The sequence below is a fragment of the Staurois parvus genome, unplaced genomic scaffold, assembly GCF_062004578.1.
Source record: "Staurois parvus isolate SC_StPar_1 unplaced genomic scaffold, SC_StPar_1.0 ptg003642l, whole genome shotgun sequence".
Classification (NCBI taxonomy): Eukaryota; Metazoa; Chordata; class Amphibia; order Anura; family Ranidae; genus Staurois; species Staurois parvus.
In genome coordinates, this window is record NW_028321438.1 from 180,117 (window position 1) to 201,682 (window position 21,566).

The window sequence follows — 21,566 nt, forward strand, 5'->3', positions numbered from 1 at the left end:
TATGTGTCTGATTGCGCTTCTGTGTCTGAGATCACATATGTGTCTGATTGCGCTTCTGTGTCTGAGATCACATATGTGTCTGATCTCGCTTCTGTGCCTGAGATCACATATGTGCCTGATCTCGCTTCTGTGTCTGAGATCACATATGTGCCTGATCTCGCTTCTGTGTCTGAGATCACATATGTGTCTGATCGCGCCTCTGTGTCTGAGATCACATATGTGCCTGATCTCGCTTCTGTGTCTGAGATCACATATGTGTCTGATCTCGCTTCTGTGTCTGAGATCACATATGTGCCCGAGACTCACCGCAAACCATCTACATATCCAGAATGTACTCAAACCTTCTGCACCATGCTAAGTGAAGGCCAGCCAATGTCCCTGGAGTGAAGTAATATGGATGACATACATGTAGAGGTAGTTATAATGGAAAAAGTCAAATCAAGATCCCCCAACAATAATTACCCCAGATCCCCAATGGTAATTAGATACTCCAGAGAACACTGGGGAGGAGGGAGTGCACTGTGCAGTGGCTAGGGAGGGGGAGGGAGTGGGTGTACTGGGGAAGGATTGTTCAGTGTCATGGGTGCAGTGGTCGGGGTGGGGGTGGGAATGTTCGTTGTGATGGGTGCAGTGGCCGGGGTGGGGGTGGGAGTGTTCAGTGTGATGGGTGCAGTGGCTGGGGAGGAGGTGGGAGTGGGTGTATCGGGGAAGGAGTGTTCAGTGTGATGGGTGCAGTGGTCGGGGTGGGGGTGGGAATGTTCGGTGTGATGGGTGCAGTGGTTGGGGTGGGGGTGGGAGTGTTCGGTGTGATGGGTGCAGGGACCGGGGTGGGGGTGGGAATGTTCAGTGTGATGGGTGCAGTGGTCGGGGTGGGGGTGGGAATGTTCACTGTGATGGGTGCAGGAACCGGGGTGGGGGTGGGAATTTTCAGTTTGATGGGTGCAGTGGCTGGGGAGGGGGCGGGAGTGAGTGTAACGGGGAAGGAGTGTTCAGTGTGATGGGTGCAGTGGTCGGGGTGGGAGTGTTCAGTGTGATGGGTGCAGTGGTCGGGGTGGGAATGTTCGGTGTGATGGGTGTAGTGGTCGGGGTGGGAGTGTTCAGTGTGATGGGTGCAGTGGTCGGGGTGGGGGTGGGAATATTCAGTGTGATGGGTGCAGTGGTCGGGGTGGGAATGTTCAGTGTGATGGGTGCAGTGGTCGGGGTGGGGGTGGGAATGTTCAGTGTGATGGGTGCAGGAACCGGGGTGGGGGTGGGAATGTTCAGTGTGATGGGTGCAGGAACCAGGGTGGGGGTGGGAATGTTCAGTGTGATGGGTGCAGTGGCTGGGGAGAGGGTGGGAGTGGGTGTATTGGGGAAGGAGTGTTCAGTGTGATGGGTGCAGTGGTCGGGGTGGGAATGTTCAGTGTGATGGGTGCAGTGTTCAGGGTGGGGGTGGGAATGTTCAGTGTGATGGGTGCAGTGGTTGGGGTGGGGGTGAGAATGTTCAGTGTGATGGGTGCAGTGGTCGGGGTGGGGGTGGGAATGTTCAGTGTGATGGGTGCAGTGGTCGGGTGGGAATGTTCAGTGTGATGGGTGCAGTGGTCGGGGTGGGAATGTTCAGTGTGATGAGTGCAGTGGTCGGGGTGGGGGTGGGAATGTTCAGTGTGATGGGTGCAGTGGATGGGGTGGGAATGTTCAGTGTGATGGGTGCAGTGGTCGGGGTGGGGGTGGGAATGTTCAGTGTGATGGGTGCAGGAACCGGGGTGGGGGTGGGAATGTTCAGTGTGATGGGTGCAGGAACCAGGGTGGGGGTGGGAATGTTCAGTGTGATGGGTGCAGTGGTCGGGGTGGGAATGTTCAGTGTGATGGGTGCAGTGGTCGGGGTGGGGGTGGGAATGTTCAGTGTGGTGGGTGCAGGGACCGGGGTGGGGGTGGGAGTGTTCAGTGTGATGGGTGCAGTGGCTGGGGAGGAGGTGGGAGTGGGTGTATCGGGGAAGGAGTGTTCAGTGTGATGGGTGCAGTGGTCGGGGTGGGAATGTTTGGTGTGATGGGTGCAGTGGTCGGGGTGGGGGTGGGAATGTTCAGTGTGATGGGTGCAGGGACCGGGGTGGGGGTGGAAGTGTTCAGTGTGATGGGTGCAGTGGCTGGGGAGGAGGTGGGAGTGGGTGTATCGGGGAAGGAGTGTTCAGTGTGATGGGTGCAATGGTCGGGGTGGGAATATTCAGTGTGATGGGTGCAGTGGTCGGGGTGGGAATGTTCAGTGTGATGGGTGCAGTGGTCGGGGTGGGAATGTTCAGTGTGATGGGTGCAGTGGTCGGGGTGGGAATGTTCAGTGTGATGGGTGCAGTGGTCGGGGTGGGAATGTTCAGTGTGATGGGTGCAGTGGTCGGGGTGGGAATGTTCAGTGTGATGGGTGCAGGGACCGGGGTGGGGGTGGGAGTGTTCAGTGTGATGGGTGCAGTGGCTGGGGAGGAGGTGGGAGTGGGTGTATCGGGGAAGGAGTGTTCAGTGTGATGGGTGCAGTGGTTGGGGTGGGAATGTTCAGTGTGATGGGTGCAGTGGTCAGGGTGGGAATATTCAGTGTGATGGGTGCAGTGGTCGGGGTCGGGGTGGGAATGTTCAGTATGATGGGTGCAGTGGTCGGGGTGGGAATGTTCAGTGTGATGGGTGCAGTGGTCAGGGTGGGAATATTCAGTGTGATGGGTGCAGTGGTCGGGGTCGGGGTGGGAATGTTCAGTATGATGGGTGCAGTGGTCGGGGTGGGAATGTTCAGTGTGATGGGTGCAGTGGTCGGGGTGGGAATATTCAGTGTGATGGGTGCAGTGGTCGGGGTCGGGGTGGGAATGTTCAGTGTGATGGGTGCAGTGGTCGGGGTGGGAATGTTCAGTGTGATGGGTGCAGTGGTCGGGGTGGGAATGTTCAGTGTGATGGGTGCAGTGGTCGGGGTGGGAATGTTCAGTGTGATGGGTGCAGTGGTCGAGGTGGGAATGTTCAGTGTGATGGGTGCAGTGGTCGTGGTGGGAATGTTCAGTGTGATGGGTGCAGGGGTCGGGGTCGGGGTGGGAATGTTCAGTGTGATGGGTGCAGTGGTCGAGGTGGGAATGTTCAGTGTGATGGGTGCAGTGGTCGGGGTGGGAATGTTCAGTGTGATGGGTGCAGTGGTCGGGGTGGGAATGTTCAGTGTGATGGGTGCAGTGGTCGGGGTGGGTATATTCAGTGTGATGGGTGCAGTGGTCGGGGTCGGGGTGGGAATGTTCAGTGTGATGGGTGCAGTGGTCGGGGTGGGAATGTTCTGTGTGATGGGTGCAGTGGTCGGGGTGGGAATGTTCAGTGTGATGGGTGCAGTGGTCGGGGTGGGAATGTTCAGTGTGATGGGTGCAGTGGTCGGGGTGGGAATGTTCAGTGTGATGGGTGCAGTGGTCGGGGTGGGAATGTTCAGTGTGATGGGTGCAGGGGTCGGGGTCGGGGTGGGAATGTTCAGTGTGATGGGTGCAGTGGTCGGGGTGGGAATGTTCAGTGTGATGGGTGCACTGGTCGGGGTGGGAATGTTCAGTGTGATGGGTGCACTGGTCGGGGTGGGAATGTTCAGTGTGATGGGTGCAGTGGTCGGGGTGGGAAAATTCAGTGTGATGGGTGCAGTGGTCGGGGTGGGAATGTTCAGTGTGATGGGTGCAGTGGTCGGGGTGGGAATATTCAGTGTGATGGGTGCAGTGGTCGGGGTCGGGGTGGGAATGTTCAGTGTGATGGGTGCAGTGGTCGGGGTGGGAATGTTCAGTGTGATGGGTGCAGTGGTCGGGGTGGGAATATTCAGTGTGATGGGTGCAGTGGTCGGGATCGGGGTGGGAATGTTCAGTGTGATGGGTGCAGTGGTCGGGGTGGGAATGTTCAGTGTGATGGGTGCAGTGGTCGGGGTGGGAATGTTCAGTGTGATGGGTGCAGTGGTCGGGGTGGGAATGTTCAGTGTGATGGGTGCAGTGGTCGGGGTGGGAATGTTCAGTGTGATGGGTGCAGTGGTCGGGGTGGGAATGTTCAGTGTGATGGGTGCAGTGGTCGGGGTGGGAATGTTCAGTGTGATGGGTGCAGGGGTCGGGGTGGGAATGTTCAGTGTGATGGGTGCAGGGGTCGGGGTCGGGGTGGGAATGTTCAGTGTGATGGGTGCAGTGGTCGGGGTGGGAATGTTCAGTGTGATGGGTGCAGTGGTCGGGGTGGGAATGTTCAGTGTGATGGGTGCAGTGGTCGGGGTGGGAATGTTCAGTGTGATGGGTGCAGTGGTCGGGGTGGGAATATTCAGTGTGATGGGTGCAGTGGTCGGGGTGGGAATGTTCAGTGTGATGGGTGCAGTGGTCGGGGTGGGAATGTTCAGTGTGATGGGTGCAGTGGTCGGGGTCGGGGTGGGAATGTTCAGTGTGATGGGTGCAGTGGTCGGGGTGGGAATGTTCAGTGTGATGGGTGCACTGGTCAGGGTGGGAATGTTCAGTGTGATGGGTGCAGTGGTCGGGGTGGGAATATTCAGTGTGATGGGTGCAGTGGTCGGGGTGGGAATGTTCAGTGTGATGGGTGCAGTGGTCGGGGTGGGAATATTCAGTGTGATGGGTGCAGTGGTTGGGGTCGGGGTGGGAATGTTCAGTGTGATGGGTGCAGTGGTCGGGGTGGGAATGTTCAGTGTGATGGGTGCAGTGGTCGGGGTGGGAATATTCAGTGTGATGGGTGCAGTGGTCGGGGTGGGAATGTTCAGTGTGATGGGTGCAGTGGTCGGGGTGGGAATATTCAGTGTGATGGGTGCAGTGGTCGGGGTGGGAATATTCAGTGTGATGGGTGCAGTGGTCGGGATCGGGGTGGGAATGTTCAGTGTGATGGGTGCAGTGGTCGGGGTGGGAATGTTCAGTGTGATGGGTGCAGTGGTCGGGGTGGGAATGTTCAGTGTGATGGGTGCAGTGGTCGGGGTGGGAATGTTCAGTGTGATGGGTGCAGTGGTCGGGGTGGGAATGTTCAGTGTGATGGGTGCAGTGGTCGGGGTGGGAATGTTCAGTGTGATGGGTGCAGTGGTCGGGGTGGGAATGTTCAGTGTGATGGGTGCAGTGGTCGGGGTGGGAATGTTCAGTGTGATGGGTGCAGTGGTCGGGGTGGGAATGTTCAGTGTGATGGGTGCAGTGGTCGGGGTGGGAATGTTCAGTGTGATGGGTGCAGTGGTCGGGGTGGGAATGTTCAGTGTGATGGGTGCAGGGGTCGGGGTGGGAATGTTCAGTGTGATGGGTGCAGGGGTCGGGGTCGGGGTGGGAATGTTCATTGTGATGGGTGCAGTGGTTGGGGTGGGAATGTTCAGTGTGATGGGTGCAGTGGTCGGGGTGGGAATGTTCAGTGTGATGGGTGCAGTGGTCGGGGTGGGAATATTCAGTGTGATGGGTGCAGTGGTCGGGGTGGGAATGTTCAGTGTGATGGGTGCAGTGGTCGGGGTGGGAATATTCAGTGTGATGGGTGCAGTGGTCGGGGTGGGAATGTTCAGTGTGATGGGTGCAGTGGTCGGGGTGGGAATATTCAGTGTGATGGGTGCAGTGGTCGGGGTGGGAATGTTCAGTGTGATGGGTGCAGTGGTCGGGGTGGGAATGTTCAGTGTGATGGGTGCAGTGGTCGGGGTGGGAATGTTCAGTGTGATGGGTGCAGTGGTCGAGGTGGGAATGTTCAGTGTGATGGGTGCAGTGGTCGGGGTGGGAATGTTCAGTGTGATGGGTGCAGTGGTCGGGGCGGGAATGTTCAGTGTGATGGGTGCAGTGGTCGGGGTGGGAATGTTCAGTGTGATGGGTGCAGTGGTCGGGGTGGGAATGTTCAGTGTGATGGGTGCAGTGGTTGGGGTCGGGGTGGGAATGTTCAGTGTGATGGGTGCAGTGGTCGGGGTGGGAATGTTCAGTGTGATGGGTGCAGTGGTCGGGGTGGGAATGTTCAGTGTGATGGGTGCAGTGGTTGGGGTCGGGGTGGGAATGTTCAGTGTGATGGGTGCAGTGGTCGGGGTGGGAATGTTCAGTGTGATGGGTGCAGTGGTCGGGGTGGGAATGTTCAGTGTGATGGGTGCAGTGGTTGGGGTCGGGGTGGGAATGTTCAGTGTGATGGGTGCAGTGGTCGGGGTGGGAATGTTCAGTGTGATGGGTGCAGTGGTCGGGGTGGGAATGTTCAGTGTGATGGGTGCAGTGGTCGGGGTGGGAATGTTCAGTGTGATGGGTGCAGTGGTCGGGGTGGGAATGTTCAGTGTGATGGGTGCAGTGGTCGGGGTGGGAATGTTCAGTGTGATGGGTGCAGTGGTCGGGGTGGGAATGTTCAGTGTGATGGGTGCAGTGGTCGGGGTGGGAGTGTTCTGTGTGATGGGTGCAGTGGTCGGGGTGGGAATGTTCAGTGTGATGGGTGCAGTGGTCGGGGTGGGAATGTTCAGTGTGATGGGTGCAGTGGTCGGGGTGGGAATGTTCAGTGTGATGGGTGCAGTGGTCGGGGTGGGAATGTTCAGTGTGATGGGTGCAGTGGTCGGGGTGGGAATGTTCAGTGTGATGGGTGCAGTGGTCGGGGTGGGAGTGTTCTGTGTGATGGGTGCAGTGGTCGGGGTGGGAATGTTCAGTGTGATGGGTGCAGTGGTCGGGGTGGGAATGTTCAGTGTGATGGGTGCAGTGGTCGGGGTGGGAATGTTCAGTGTGATGGGTGCAGTGGTCGGGGTGGGAATGTTCAGTGTGATGGGTGCAGTGGTCGGGGTGGGAATGTTCAGTGTGATGGGTGCAGTGGTCGGGGTGGGAATGTTCAGTGTGATGGGTGCAGTGGTTGGGGTCGGGGTGGGAATGTTCAGTGTGATGGGTGCAGTGGTCGGGGTGGGAATGTTCAGTGTGATGGGTGCAGTGGTCGGGGTGGGAATGTTCAGTGTGATGGGTGCAGTGGTCGGGGTGGGAATGTTCAGTGTGATGGGTGCAGTGGTCGGGGTGGGAATATTCAGTGTGATGGGTGCAGTGGTCGGGGTGGGAATGTTCAGTGTGATGGGTGCAGTGGTCGGGGTGGGAATGTTCAGTGTGATGGGTGCAGTGGTCGGGGTGGGAATGTTCAGTGTGATGGGTGCAGTGGTCGAGGTGGGAATGTTCAGTGTGATGGGTGCAGTGGTCGGGGTGGGAATGTTCAGTGTGATGGGTGCAGTGGTCGGGGCGGGAATGTTCAGTGTGATGGGTGCAGTGGTCGGGGTGGGAATGTTCAGTGTGATGGGTGCAGTGGTCGGGGTGGGAATGTTCAGTGTGATGGGTGCAGTGGTTGGGGTCGGGGTGGGAATGTTCAGTGTGATGGGTGCAGTGGTCGGGGTGGGAATGTTCAGTGTGATGGGTGCAGTGGTCGGGGTGGGAATGTTCAGTGTGATGGGTGCAGTGGTTGGGGTCGGGGTGGGAATGTTCAGTGTGATGGGTGCAGTGGTCGGGGTGGGAATGTTCAGTGTGATGGGTGCAGTGGTCGGGGTGGGAATGTTCAGTGTGATGGGTGCAGTGGTCGGGGTGGGAATGTTCAGTGTGATGGGTGCAGTGGTCGGGGTGGGAATGTTCAGTGTGATGGGTGCAGTGGTCGGGGTGGGAATGTTCAGTGTGATGGGTGCAGTGGTCGGGGTGGGAATGTTCAGTGTGATGGGTGCAGTGGTCGGGGTGGGAATGTTCAGTGTGATGGGTGCAGTGGTCGGGGTGGGAATGTTCAGTGTGATGGGTGCAGTGGTCGGGGTGGGAATGTTCAGTGTGATGGGTGCAGTGGTTGGGGTTGGGGTGGGAATGTTCAGTGTGATGGGTGCAGTGGTCGGGGTGGGAATGTTCAGTGTGATGGTTGCAGTGGTCGGGGTGGGAATGTTCAGTGTGATGGGTGCAGTGGTCGGGGTGGGAATATTCAGTGTGATGGGTGCAGTGGTCGGGGTGGGAATGTTCAGTGTGATGGGTGCAGTGGTCGGGGTGGGAATGTTCAGTGTGATGGGTGCAGTGGTCGGGGTGGGAATGTTCAGTGTGATGGGTGCAGTGGTCGGGGTGGGAATGTTCAGTGTGATGGGTGCAGTGGTCGGGGTGGGAATGTTCAGTGTGATGGGTGCAGTGGTCGGGGTGGGAATGTTCAGTGTGATGGGTGCAGTGGTCGGGGTGGGAATGTTCAGTGTGATGGGTGCAGTGGTCGGGGTGGGAATGTTCAGTGTGATGGGTGCAGTGGTCGGGGTGGGAATGTTCAGTGTGATGGGTGCAGTGGTCGGGGTGGGAATGTTCAGTGTGATGGGTGCAGTGGTCGGGGTTGGGAATGTTCAGTGTGATGGGTGCAGTGGTCAGGGTGGGAATGTTCAGTGTGATGGGTGCAGTGGTCGGGGTGGGGGTGGGAATGTTCAGTGTGATGGGTGCAGTGGTCGGGGTGGGAATGTTCAGTGTGATGGGTGCATTGGTCGGGGTGGGAATGTTCAGTGTGATGGGTGCAGTGGTCGGTGTGGGGGTGGGAATGTTCAGTGTGATGGGTGCAGTGGTCGGGGTGGGAATGTTCAGTGTGATGGGTGCAGTGGTCGGGGTGGGAATGTTCAGTGTGGTGGGTGCAGTGGTCGGGGTGGGAATGTTCAGTGTGATGGGTGCAGTGGTCGGGGTGGGAATGTTCAGTGTGATGGGTGCAGTGGTCGGGGTGGGAATGTTCAGTGTGATGGGTGCAGTGGTCGGGGTGGGAATGTTCAGTGTGATGGGTGCAGTGGTCGGGGTGGGAATGTTCAGTGTGATGGGTGCAGTGGTCGGGGTGGGAATGTTCAGTGTGATGGGTGCAGTGGTCGGGGTGGGAATGTTCAGTGTGATGGGTGCAGTGGTCGGGGTGGGAATATTCAGTGTGATGGGTGCAGTGGTCGGGGTGGGAGTGTTCTGTGTGATGGGTGCAGTGGTCGGGGTGGGAATGTTCAGTGTGATGGGTGCAGTGGTCGGGGTGGGAATGTTCAGTGTGATGGGTGCAGTGGTCGGGGTGGGAATGTTCAGTGTGATGGGTGCAGTGGTCGGGGTGGGAATGTTCAGTGTGATGGGTGCAGTGGTCGGGGTGGGAATGTTCAGTGTGATGGGTGCAGTGGTCGGGGTGGGAATGTTCAGTGTGATGGGTGCAGTGGTCGGGGTGGGAATGTTCAGTGTGATGGGTGCAGTGGTCGGGGTGGGAATGTTCAGTGTGATGGGTGCAGTGGTCGGGGTGGGAATGTTCAGTGTGATGGGTGCAGTGGTTGGGGTTGGGGTGGGAATGTTCAGTGTGATGGGTGCAGTGGTCGGGGTGGGAATGTTCAGTGTGATGGTTGCAGTGGTCGGGGTGGGAATGTTCAGTGTGATGGGTGCAGTGGTCGGGGTGGGAATGTTCAGTGTGATGGGTGCAGTGGTCGGGGTGGGAATGTTCAGTGTGATGGGTGCAGTGGTCGGGGTGGGAATGTTCAGTGTGATGGGTGCAGTGGTCGGGGTGGGGGTGGGAATGTTCAGTGTGATGGGTGCAGTGGTCGGGGTGGGAATGTTCAGTGTGATGGGTGCAGTGGTCGGGGTGGGAATGTTCAGTGTGATGGGTGCAGTGGTCGGGGTGGGAATGTTCAGTGTGATGGGTGCAGTGGTCGGGGTGGGAATGTTCAGTGTGATGGGTGCAGTGGTCGGGGTGGGAATGTTCAGTGTGATGGGTGCAGTGGTCGGGGTGGGAATGTTCAGTGTGATGGGTGCAGTGGTCGGGGTGGGAATGTTCAGTGTGATGGGTGCAGTGGTCGGGGTGGGAATGTTCAGTGTGATGGGTGCAGTGGTCGGGGTGGGAATGTTCAGTGTGATGGGTGCAGTGGTCGGGGTGGGGGTGGGAATGTTCAGTGTGATGGGTGCAGTGGTCGGGGTGGGAATGTTCAGTGTGATGGGTGCATTGGTCGGGGTGGGAATGTTCAGTGTGATGGGTGCAGTGGTCGGTGTGGGGGTGGGAATGTTCAGTGTGATGGGTGCAGTGGTCGGGGTGGGAATGTTCAGTGTGATGGGTGCAGTGGTCGGGGTGGGAATGTTCAGTGTGGTGGGTGCAGTGGTCGGGGTGGGAATGTTCAGTGTGATGGGTGCAGTGGTCGGGGTGGGAATGTTCAGTGTGATGGGTGCAGTGGTCGGGGTGGGAATGTTCAGTGTGATGGGTGCAGTGGTCGGGGTGGGAATGTTCAGTGTGATGGGTGCAGTGGTCGGGGTGGGAATGTTCAGTGTGATGGGTGCAGTGGTCGGGGTGGGAATGTTCAGTGTGATGGGTGCAGTGGTCGGGGTGGGAATGTTCAGTGTGATGGGTGCAGTGGTCGGGGTGGGAATGTTCAGTGTGATGGGTGCAGGGGTCGGGGTGGGAATGTTCAGTGTGATGGGTGCAGGGGTCGGGGTGGGAATGTTCAGTGTGATGGGTGCCGGGGTCGGGGTGGGAATGTTCAGTGTGATGGGTGCAGGGGTCGGGGTCGGGGTGGGAATGTTCAGTGTGATGGGTGCAGTGGTTGGGGTGGGAATGTTCAGTGTGATGGGTGCAGTGGTCGGGGTGGGAATGTTCAGTGTGATGGGTGCAGTGGTCGGGGTGGGAATGTTCAGTGTGATGGGTGCAGTGGTCGGGGTGGGAATGTTCAGTGTGATGGGTGCAGTGGTCGGGGTGGGAATATTCAGTGTGATGGGTGCAGTGGTCGGGGTGGGAATGTTCAGTGTGATGGGTGCAGTGGTCGGGGTGGGAATATTCAGTGTGATGGGTGCAGTGGTCGGGGTGGGAATGTTCAGTGTGATGGGTGCAGTGGTCGGGGTGGGAATGTTCAGTGTGATGGGTGCAGTGGTCGGGGTGGGAATGTTCAGTGTGATGGGTGCAGTGGTCGAGGTGGGAATGTTCAGTGTGATGGGTGCAGTGGTCGGGGTGGGAATGTTCAGTGTGATGGGTGCAGTGGTCGGGGCGGGAATGTTCAGTGTGATGGGTGCAGTGGTCGGGGTGGGAATGTTCAGTGTGATGGGTGCAGTGGTCGGGGTGGGAATGTTCAGTGTGATGGGTGCAGTGGTTGGGGTCGTGGTGGGAATGTTCAGTGTGATGGGTGCAGTGGTCGGGGTGGGAATGTTCAGTGTGATGGGTGCAGTGGTCGGGGTGGGAATGTTCAGTGTGATGGGTGCAGTGGTTGGGGTCGGGGTGGGAATGTTCAGTGTGATGGGTGCAGTGGTCGGGGTGGGAATGTTCAGTGTGATGGGTGCAGTGGTCGGGGTGGGAATGTTCAGTGTGATGGGTGCAGTGGTTGGGGTCGGGGTGGGAATGTTCAGTGTGATGGGTGCAGTGGTCGGGGTGGGAATGTTCAGTGTGATGGGTGCAGTGGTCGGGGTGGGAATGTTCAGTGTGATGGGTGCAGTGGTCGGGGTGGGAATGTTCAGTGTGATGGGTGCAGTGGTCGGGGTGGGAATGTTCAGTGTGATGGGTGCAGTGGTCGGGGTGGGAATGTTCAGTGTGATGGGTGCAGTGGTCGGGGTGGGAATGTTCTGTGTGATGGGTGCAGTGGTCGGGGTGGGAATGTTCAGTGCGATGGGTGCAGTGGTCGGGGTGGGAATGTTCAGTGCGATGGGTGCAGTGGTCGGGGTGGGAATGTTCAGTGCGATGGGTGCAGTGGTCGGGGTGGGAATGTTCAGTGTGATGGGTGCAGTGGTCGGGGTGGAAATGTTCAGTGTGATGGGTGCAGTGGTTGGGGTCGGGGTGGGAATGTTCAGTGTGATGGGTGCAGTGGTCGGGGTGGGAATGTTCAGTGTGATGGGTGCAGTGGTCGGGGTGGGAATGTTCAGTGTGATGGGTGCAGTGGTCGGGGTGGGAATGTTCAGTGTGATGGGTGCAGTGGTCGGGGTGGGAATGTTCAGTGTGATGGGTGCAGTGGTCGGGGTGGGAATGTTCAGTGTGATGGGTGCAGTGGTCGGGGTGGGAATGTTCAGTGTGATGGGTGCAGTGGTCGGGGTGGGAATGTTCAGTGTGATGGGTGCAGTGGTCGGGGTGGGAGTGTTCTGTTTGATGGGTGCAGTGGTCGGGGTGGGAATGTTCAGTGTGATGGGTGCAGTGGTCGGGGTGGGAATGTTCAGTGTGATGGGTGCAGTGGTCGGGGTGGGAATGTTCAGTGTGATGGGTGCAGTGGTCGGGGTGGGAATGTTCAGTTTGACGGGTGCAGTGGTCGGAGTGGGAATGTTCAGTGTGATGGGTGCAGTGGTCGGGGTGGGAATGTTCAGTGTGATGGGTGCAGTGGTCGGGGTGGGAATGTTCAGTGTGATGGGTGCAGTGGTCGGGGTGGGAATGTTCAGTGTGATGGGTGCAGTGGTTGGGGTTGGGGTGGGAATGTTCAGTGTGATGGGTGCAGTGGTCGGGGTGGGAATGTTCAGTGTAATGGGTGCAGTGGTCGGGGTGGGAATGTTCAGTGTGATGGGTGCAGTGGTCGGGGGTGGGAATGTTCAGTGTGATGGGTGCAGTGGTCGGGGTGGGAATGTTCAGTGTGATGGGTGCAGTGGTCGGGGTGGGAATGTTCAGTGTGATGGGTGCAGTGGTCGGGGTGGGAATGTTCAGTGTGATGGGTGCAGTGGTCGGGGTGGGAATGTTCAGTGTGATGGGTGCAGTGGTCGGGGTGGGAATGTTCAGTGTGATGGGTGCAGTGGTCGGGGTGGGGGTGGGAATGTTCAGTGTGATGGGTGCAGTGGTCGGGGTGGGAATGTTCAGTGTGATGGGTGCAGTGGTCGGGGTGGGAATGTTCAGTGTGATGGGTGCAGTGGTCGGGGTGGGAATGTTCAGTGTGATGGGTGCAGTGGTCGGGGTGGGAATGTTCAGTGTGATGGGTGCAGTGGTCGGGGTGGGAATGTTCAGTGTGATGGGTGCAGTGGTCAGGGTGGGAATGTTCAGTGTGATGGGTGCAGTGGTCGGGGTGGGAATGTTCAGTGTGATGGGTGCAGTGGTCGGGGTGGGGGTGGGAATGTTCAGTGTGATGGGTGCAGTGGTCGGGGTGGGAATGTTCAGTGTGATGGGTGCAGTGGTCGGGGTGGGAATGTTCAGTGTGATGGGTGCAGTGGTCGGGGTGGGAATGTTCAGTGTGATGGGTGCAGTGGTCGGGGTGGGAATGTTCAGTGTGATGGGTGCAGTGGTCGGGGTAGGAATGTTCAGTGTGATGGGTGCAGTGGTCGGGGTGGGAATGTTCAGTGTGATGGGTGCAGTGGTCGGGGTGGGAATGTTCAGTGTGATGGGTGCAGTGGTCGGGGTGGGAATGTTCAGTGTGATGGGTGCAGTGGTCGGGGTGGGAATGTTCAGTGTGATGGGTGCAGTGGTCGGGGTGGGAATGTTCAGTGTGATGGGTGCAGTGGTCGGGGTAGGAATGTTCAGTGTGATGGGTGCAGTGGTCGGGGTGGTAATGTTCAGTGTGATGGGTGCAGTGGTCGGGGTGGGAATGTTCAGTGTGATGGGTGCAGTGGTCGGGGTGGGAATGTTCAGTGTGATGGGTGCAGTGGTCGGGGTGGGAATGTTCAGTGTGATGGGTGCAGTGGTCGGGGTGGGAATGTTCAGTGTGATGGGTGCAGTGGTCGGGGTGGGAATGTTCAGTGTGATGGGTGCAGTGGTCGGGGTGGGAATGTTCAGTGTGATGGGTGCAGTGGTCGGGGTGGGAATGTTCAGTGTGATGGGTGCAGTGGTCGGGGTGGGAATGTTCAGTGTGATGGGTGCAGTGGTCGGGGTGGGAATGTTCAGTGTGATGGGTGCAGTGGTCGGGGTGGGAATGTTCAGTGTGATGGGTGCAGGGGTCGGGGTGGGAATGTTCAGTGTGATGGGTGCAGTGGTCGGGGTGGGAATGTTCAGTGTGATGGGTGCAGTGGTCGGGGTGGGAATGTTCAGTGGGATGGGTGCAGTGGTCGGGGTGGGAATGTTCAGTGTGATGGGTGCAGTGGTCGGGGTGGGAATGTTCAGTGTGATGGGTGCAGTGGTCGGGGTGGGAATGTTCAGTGTGATGGGTGCAGTGGTCGGGGTGGGAATGTTCAGTGTGATGGGTGCAGTGGTCGGGGTAGGAATGTTCAGTGTGATGGGTGCAGTGGTCGGGGTGGGAATGTTCAGTGTGATGGGTGCAGTGGTCGGGGTGGGAATGTTCAGTGTGATGGGTGCAGTGGTCGGGGTGGGAATGTTCAGTGTGATGGGTGCAGTGGTCGGGGTGGGAATGTTCAGTGTGATGGGTGCAGTGGTCGGGGTGGGAATGTTCAGTGTGATGGGTGCAGTGGTCGGGGTGGGAATGTTCAGTGTGATGGGTGCAGTGGTCGGGGTTGGGGTGGGAATGTTCAGTGTGATGGGTGCAGTAGTCGGGGTGGGAATGTTCAGTGTGATGGGTGCAGTAGTTGGGGTGGGAATGTTCAGTGTGATGGGTGCAGTGGTCGGGGTGGGAATGTTCAGTGTGATGGTGCAGTGGTCGGGGTGGGAATGTTCAGTGTGATGGGTGCAGTGGTCGGGGTTGGGGTGGGAATGTTCAGTGTGATGGGTGCAGTAGTCGGGGTGGGAATGTTCAGTGTGATGGGTGCAGTAGTCGGGGTGGGAATGTTCAGTGTGATGGGTGCAGTGGTCGGGGTGGGAATGTTCAGTGTGATGGGTGCAGTGGTCGGGGTGGGAATGTTCAGTGTGATGGGTGCAGTGGTCGGGGTGGGAATGTTCAGTGTGATGGGTGCAGTGGTCGGGGTGGGAATGTTCAGTGTGATGGGTGCAGTGGTCGGGGTGGGAATGTTCAGTGTGATGGGTGCAGTGGTCGGGGTGGGAATGTTCAGTGTGATGGGTGCAGTGGTCGGGGTGGGGGTGGGAATGTTCAGTGTGATGGGTGCAGTGGTCGGGGTGGGAATGTTCAGTGTGATGGGTGCAGTGGTCGGGGTGGGAATGTTCAGTGTGATGGGTGCAGTGGTCGGGGTGGGAATGTTCAGTGTGATGGGTGCAGTGGTCGGGGTGGGAATGTTCAGTGTGATGGGTGCAGTGGTCGGGGTAGGAATGTTCAGTGTGATGGGTGCAGTGGTCGGGGTGGGAATGTTCAGTGTGATGGGTGCAGTGGTCGGGGTGGGAATGTTCAGTGTGATGGGTGCAGTGGTCGGGGTGGGAATGTTCAGTGTGATGGGTGCAGTGGTCGGGGTGGGAATGTTCAGTGTGATGGGTGCAGTGGTCGGGGTGGGAATGTTCAGTGTGATGGGTGCAGTGGTCGGGGTAGGAATGTTCAGTGTGATGGGTGCAGTGGTCGGGGTGGTAATGTTCAGTGTGATGGGTGCAGTGGTCGGGGTGGGAATGTTCAGTGTGATGGGTGCAGTGGTCGGGGTGGGAATGTTCAGTGTGATGGGTGCAGTGGTCGGTGTGGGAATGTTCAGTGTGATGGGTGCAGTGGTCGGGGTGGGAATGTTCAGTGTGATGGGTGCAGTGGTCGGGGTGGGAATGTTCAGTGTGATGGGTGCAGTGGTCGGGGTAGGAATGTTCAGTGTGATGGGTGCAGTGGTCGGGGTGGTAATGTTCAGTGTGATGGGTGCAGTGGTCGGGGTGGGAATGTTCAGTGTGATGGGTGCAGTGGTCGGGGTGGGAATGTTCAGTGTGATGGGTGCAGTGGTCGGGGTGGGAATGTTCAGTGTGATGGGTGCAGTGTTCGGGGTGGGAATGTTCAGTGTGATGGGTGCAGGGGTCGGGGTGGGAATGTTCAGTGTGATAGGTGCAGTGGTCGGGGTAGGAATGTTCAGTGTGATGGGTGCAGTGGTCGGGGTGGGAATGTTCAGTGGGATGGGTGCAGTGGTCGGGGTGGGAATGTTCAGTGTGATGGGTGCAGTGGTCGGGGTGGGAATGTTCAGTGTGATGGGTGCAGTGGTCGGGGTGGGAATGTTCAGTGTGATGGGTGCAGTGGTCGGGGTGGGAATGTTCAGTGTGATGGGTGCAGTGGTCGGGGTAGGAATGTTCAGTGTGATGGGTGCAGTGGTCGGGGTGGGAATGTTCAGTGTGATGGGTGCAGTGGTCGGGGTGGGAATGTTCAGTGTGATGGGTGCAGTGGTCGGGGTTGGAATGTTCAGTGTGATGGGTGCAGTGGTCGGGGTGGGAATGTTCAGTGTGATGGGTGCAGTGGTCGGGGTGGGAATGTTCAGTGTGATGGGTGCAGTGGTCGGGGTTGGGGTGGGAATGTTCAGTGTGATGGGTGCAGTGGTCGGGGTGGGAATGTTCAGTGTGATGGTGCAGTGGTCGGGGTGGGAATGTTCAGTGTGATGGTGCAGTGGTCGGGGTGGGAATGTTCAGTGTGATGGTGCAGTGGTCGGGGTGGGAATGTTCAGTGTGATGGGTGCAGTGGTCGGGGTTGGGGTGGGAATGTTCAGTGTGATGGGTGCAGTAGTCGGGGTGGGAATGTTCAGTGTGATGGGTGCAGTAGTCGGGGTGGGAATGTTCAGTGTGATGGGTGCAGTGGTCGGGGTGGGAATGTTCAGTGTGATGGTGCAGTGGTCGGGGTGGGAATGTTCAGTGTGATGGGTGCAGTGGTCGGGGTTGGGGTGGGAATGTTCAGTGTGATGGGTGCAGTAGTCGGGTGGGAATGTTCAGTGTGATGGGTGCAGTAGTCGGGGTGGGAATGTTCAGTGTGATGGGTGCAGTGGTTGGGGTGGGAATGTTCAGTGTGATGGGTGCAGTGGTCGGGGTGGGAATGTTCAGTGTGATGGGTGCAGTGGTCGGGGTGGGAATGTTCAGTGTGATGGGTGCAATGGTCGGGGTGGGAATGTTCAGTGTGATGGGTGCAGTGGTCGGGGTGGGAATGTTCAGTGTGATGGGTGCAGTGGTCGGGGTGGGAATGTTCAGTGTGATGGGTGCAGTGGTCGGGGTGGGGGTGGGAATGTTCAGTGTGATGGGTGCAGTGGTCGGGGTGGGAATGTTCAGTGTGATGGGTGCAGTGGTCGGGGTGGGAATGTTCAGTGTGATGGGTGCAGTGGTCGGGGTGGGAATGTTCAGTGTGATGGGTGCAGTGGTCGGGGTGGGAATGTTCAGTGTGATGGGTGCAGTGGTCGGGGTAGGAATGTTCAGTGTGATGGGTGCAGTGGTCGGGGTGGGAATGTTCAGTGTGATGGGTGCAGTGGTCGGGGTGGGAATGTTCAGTGTGATGGGTGCAGTGGTCGGGGTGGGAATGTTCAGTGTGATGGGTGCAGTGGTCGGGGTGGGAATGTTCAGTGTGATGGGTGCAGTGGTCGGGGTGGGAATGTTCAGTGTGATGGGTGCAGTGGTCGGTGTAGGAATGTTCAGTGTGATGGGTGCAGTGGTCGGGGTGGTAATGTTCAGTGTGATGGGTGCAGTGGTCGGGGTGGGAATGTTCAGTGTGATGGGTGCAGTGGTCGGGGTGGGAATGTTCAGTGTGATGGGTGCAGTGGTCGGGGTGGGAATGTTCAGTGTGATGGGTGCAGTGGTCGGGGTGGGAATGTTCAGTGTGATGGGTGCAGTGGTCGGGGTAGGAATGTTCAGTGTGATGGGTGCAGTGGTCGGGGTGGTAATGTTCAGTGTGATGGGTGCAGTGGTCGGGGTGGGAATGTTCAGTGTGATGGGTGCAGTGGTCGGGGTGGGAATGTTCAGTGTGATGGGTGCAGTGGTCGGTGTGGGAATGTTCAGTGTGATGGGTGCAGTGGTCGGGGTGGGAATGTTCAGTGTGATGGGTGCAGTGGTCGGGGTGGGAATGTTCAGTGTGATGGGTGCAGTGGTCGGGGTAGGAATGTTCAGTGTGATGGGTGCAGTGGTCGGGGTGGTAATGTTCAGTGTGATGGGTGCAGTGGTCGGGGTGGGAATGTTCAGTGTGATGGGTGCAGTGGTCGGGGTGGGAATGTTCAGTGTGATGGGTGCAGTGGTCGGGGTGGGAATGTTCAGTGTGATGGGTGCAGTGTTCGGGGTGGGAATGTTCAGTGTGATGGGTGCAGTGGTCGGGGTGGGAATGTTCAGTGTGATGGGTGCAGTGGTCGGGGTGGGAATGTTCAGTGTGATGGGTGCAGTGGTCGGGGTGGGAATGTTCAGTGTGATGGGTGCAGGGGTCGGGGTGGGAATGTTCAGTGTGATAGGTGCAGTGGTCGGGGTAGGAATGTTCAGTGTGATGGGTGCAGTGGTCGGGGTGGGAATGTTCAGTGGGATGGGTGCAGTGGTCGGGGTGGGAATGTTCAGTGTGATGGGTGCAGTGGTCGGGGTGGGAATGTTCAGTGTGATGGGTGCAGTGGTCGGGGTGGGAATGTTCAGTGTGATGGGTGCAGTGGTCGGGGTGGGAATGTTCAGTGTGATGGGTGCAGTGGTCGGGGTAGGAATGTTCAGTGTGATGGGTGCAGTGGTCGGGGTGGGAATGTTCAGTGTGATGGGTGCAGTGGTCGGGGTGGGAATGTTCAGTGTGATGGGTGCAGTGGTCGGGGTGGGAATGTTCAGTGTGATGGGTGCAGTGGTCGGGGTGGGAATGTTCAGTGTGATGGGTGCAGTGGTCGGGGTGGGAATGTTCAGTGTGATGGGTGCAGTGGTCGGGGTTGGGGTGGGAATGTTCAGTGTGATGGGTGCAGTGGTCGGGGTGGGAATGTTCAGTGTGATGGTGCAGTGGTCGGGGTGGGAATGTTCAGTGTGATGGTGCAGTGGTCGGGGTGGGAATGTTCAGTGTGATGGTGCAGTGGTCGGGGTGGGAATGTTCAGTGTGATGGGTGCAGTGGTCGGGGTTGGGGTGGGAATGTTCAGTGTGATGGGTGCAGTAGTCGGGGTGGGAATGTTCAGTGTGATGGGTGCAGTAGTCGGGGTGGGAATGTTCAGTGTGATGGGTGCAGTGGTCGGGGTGGGAATGTTCAGTGTGATGGTGCAGTGGTCGGGGTGGGAATGTTCAGTGTGATGGGTGCAGTGGTCGGGGTTGGGGTGGGAATGTTCAGTGTGATGGGTGCAGTAGTCGGGGTGGGAATGTTCAGTGTGATGGGTGCAGTAGTCGGGGTGGGAATGTTCAGTGTGATGGGTGCAGTGGTTGGGGTGGGAATGTTCAGTGTGATGGGTGCAGTGGTCGGGGTGGGAATGTTCAGTGTGATGGGTGCAGTGGTCGGGGTGGGAATGTTCAGTGTGATGGGTGCAATGGTCGGGGTGGGAATGTTCAGTGTGATGGGTGCAGTGGTCGGGGTGGGAATGTTCAGTGTGATGGGTGCAGTGGTCGGGGTGGGAATGTTCAGTGTGATGGGTGCAGTGGTCGGGGTGGGGTGGGAATGTTCAGTGTGATGGGTGCAGTGGTCGGGGTGGGAATGTTCAGTGTGATGGGTGCAGTGGTCGGGGTGGGAATGTTCAGTGTGATGGGTGCAGTGGTCGGGGTGGGAATGTTCAGTGTGATGGGTGCAGTGGTCGGGGTGGGAATGTTCAGTGTGATGGTTGCAGTGGTCGGGGTAGGAATGTTCAGTGTGATGGGTGCAGTGGTCGGGGTGGGAATGTTCAGTGTGATGGGTGCAGTGGTCGGGGTGGGAATGTTCAGTGTGATGGGTGCAGTGGTCGGGGTGGGAATGTTCAGTGTGATGGGTGCAGTGGTCGGGGTGGGAATGTTCAGTGTGATGGGTGCAGTGGTCGGGGTGGGAATGTTCAGTGTGATGGGTGCAGTGGTCGGGGTAGGAATGTTCAGTGTGATGGGTGCAGTGGTCGGGGTGGTAATGTTCAGTGTGATGGGTGCAGTGGTCGGGGTGGGAATGTTCAGTGTGATGGGTGCAGTGGTCGGGGTGGGAATGTTCAGTGTGATGGGTGCAGTGGTCGGGGTGGGAATGTTCAGTGTGATGGGTGCAGTGGTCGGGGTGGGAATGTTCAGTGTGATGGGTGCAGTGGTCGGGGTGGGAATGTTCAGTGTGATGGGTGCAGTGGTCGGGGTAGGAATGTTCAGTGTGATGGGTGCAGTGGTCGGGGTGGTAATGTTCAGTGTGATGGGTGCAGTGGTCGGGGTGGGAATGTTCAGTGTGATGGGTGCAGTGGTCGGGGTGGTAATGTTCAGTGTGATGGGTGCAGTGGTCGGGGTGGGAATGTTCAGTGTGATGGGTGCAGTGGTCGGGGTGGGAATGTTCAGTGTGATGGGTGCAGTGGTCGGGGTGGGAATGTTCAGTGTGATGGGTGCAGTGGTCGGGGTGGGAATGTTCAGTGTGATGGGTGCAGTGGTCGGGGTGGGAATGTTCAGTGTGATGGGTGCAGGGGTCGGGGTGGGAATGTTCAGTGTGATGGGTGCAGTGGTCGGGGTAGGAATGTTCAGTGTGATGGGTGCAGTGGTCGGGGTGGGAATGTTCAGTGTGATGGGTGCAGTGGTCGGGGTGGGAATGTTCAGTGTGATGGGTGCAGTGGTCGGGGTGGGAATGTTCAGTGTGATGGGTGCAGTGGTCGGGGTGGGAATGTTCAGTGTGATGGGTGCAGTGGTCGGGGTGGGAATGTTCAGTGTGATGGGTGCAGTGGTCGGGGTAGGAATGTTCAGTGTGATGGGTGCAGTGGTCGGGGTGGGAATGTTCAGTGTGATGGGTGCAGTGGTCGGGGTGGGAATGTTCAGTGTGATGGGTGCAGTGGTCGGGGTGGGAATGTTCAGTGTGATGGGTGCAGTGGTCGGGGTGGGAATGTTCAGTGTGATGGGTGCAGTGGTCGGGGTGGGAATGTTCAGTGTGATGGGTGCAGTGGTCGGGGTGGGAATGTTCAGTGTGATGGGTGCAGTGGTCGGGGTAGGAATGTTCAGTGTGATGGGTGCAGTGGTCGGGGTGGTAATGTTCAGTGTGATGGGTGCAGTGGTCGGGGTGGGAATGTTCAGTGTGATGGGTGCAGTGGTCGGGGTGGTAATGTTCAGTGTGATGGGTGCAGTGGTCGGGGTGGGAATGTTCAGTGTGATGGGTGCAGTGTTCGGGGTGGGAATGTTCAGTGTGATGGGTGCAGTGGTCGGGGTGGGAATGTTCAGTGTGATGGGTGCAGTGGTCGGGGTGGGAATGTTCAGTGTGATGGGTGCAGTGGTCGGGGTGGGAATGTTCAGTGTGATGGGTGCAGGGGTCGGGGTGGGAATGTTCAGTGTGATGGGTGCAGTGGTCGGGGTAGGAATGTTCAGTGTGATGGGTGCAGTGGTCGGGGTGGGAATGTTCAGTGTGATGGGTGCAGTGGTCGGGGTGGGAATGTTCAGTGTGATGGGTGCAGTGGTCGGGGTGGGAATGTTCAGTGTGATGGGTGCAGTGGTCGGGGTGGGAATGTTCAGTGTGATGGGTGCAGTGGTCGGGGTGGGAATGTTCAGTGTGATGGGTGCAGTGGTCGGGGTAGGAATGTTCAGTGTGATGGGTGCAGTGGTCGGGGTGGGAATGTTCAGTGTGATGGGTGCAGTGGTCGGGGTGGGAATGTTCAGTGTGATGGGTGCAGTGGTCGGGGTGGGAATGTTCAGTGTGATGGGTGCAGTGGTCGGGGTGGGAATGTTCAGTGTGATGGGTGCAGTGGTCGGGGTGGGAATGTTCAGTGTGATGGGTGCAGTGGTCGGGGTGGGAATGTTCAGTGTGATGGGTGCAGTGGTCGGGGTTGGGGTGGGAATGTTCAGTGTGATGGGTGCAGTGGTCGGGGTGGGAATGTTCAGTGTGATGGTGCAGTGGTCGGGGTGGGAATGTTCAGTGTGATGGTGCAGTGGTCGG

General features: G+C 58.0%; 1 protein-coding gene across 1 annotated transcript in view; it reads left to right on the forward strand.

The window, feature by feature from the left end:
• Positions 1-21,566, forward strand: part of LOC149427584 (protein sel-1 homolog 3-like) — a 154,023-nt gene that overhangs the window by 116,925 nt on the left and 15,532 nt on the right. The window lies entirely within an intron of this gene.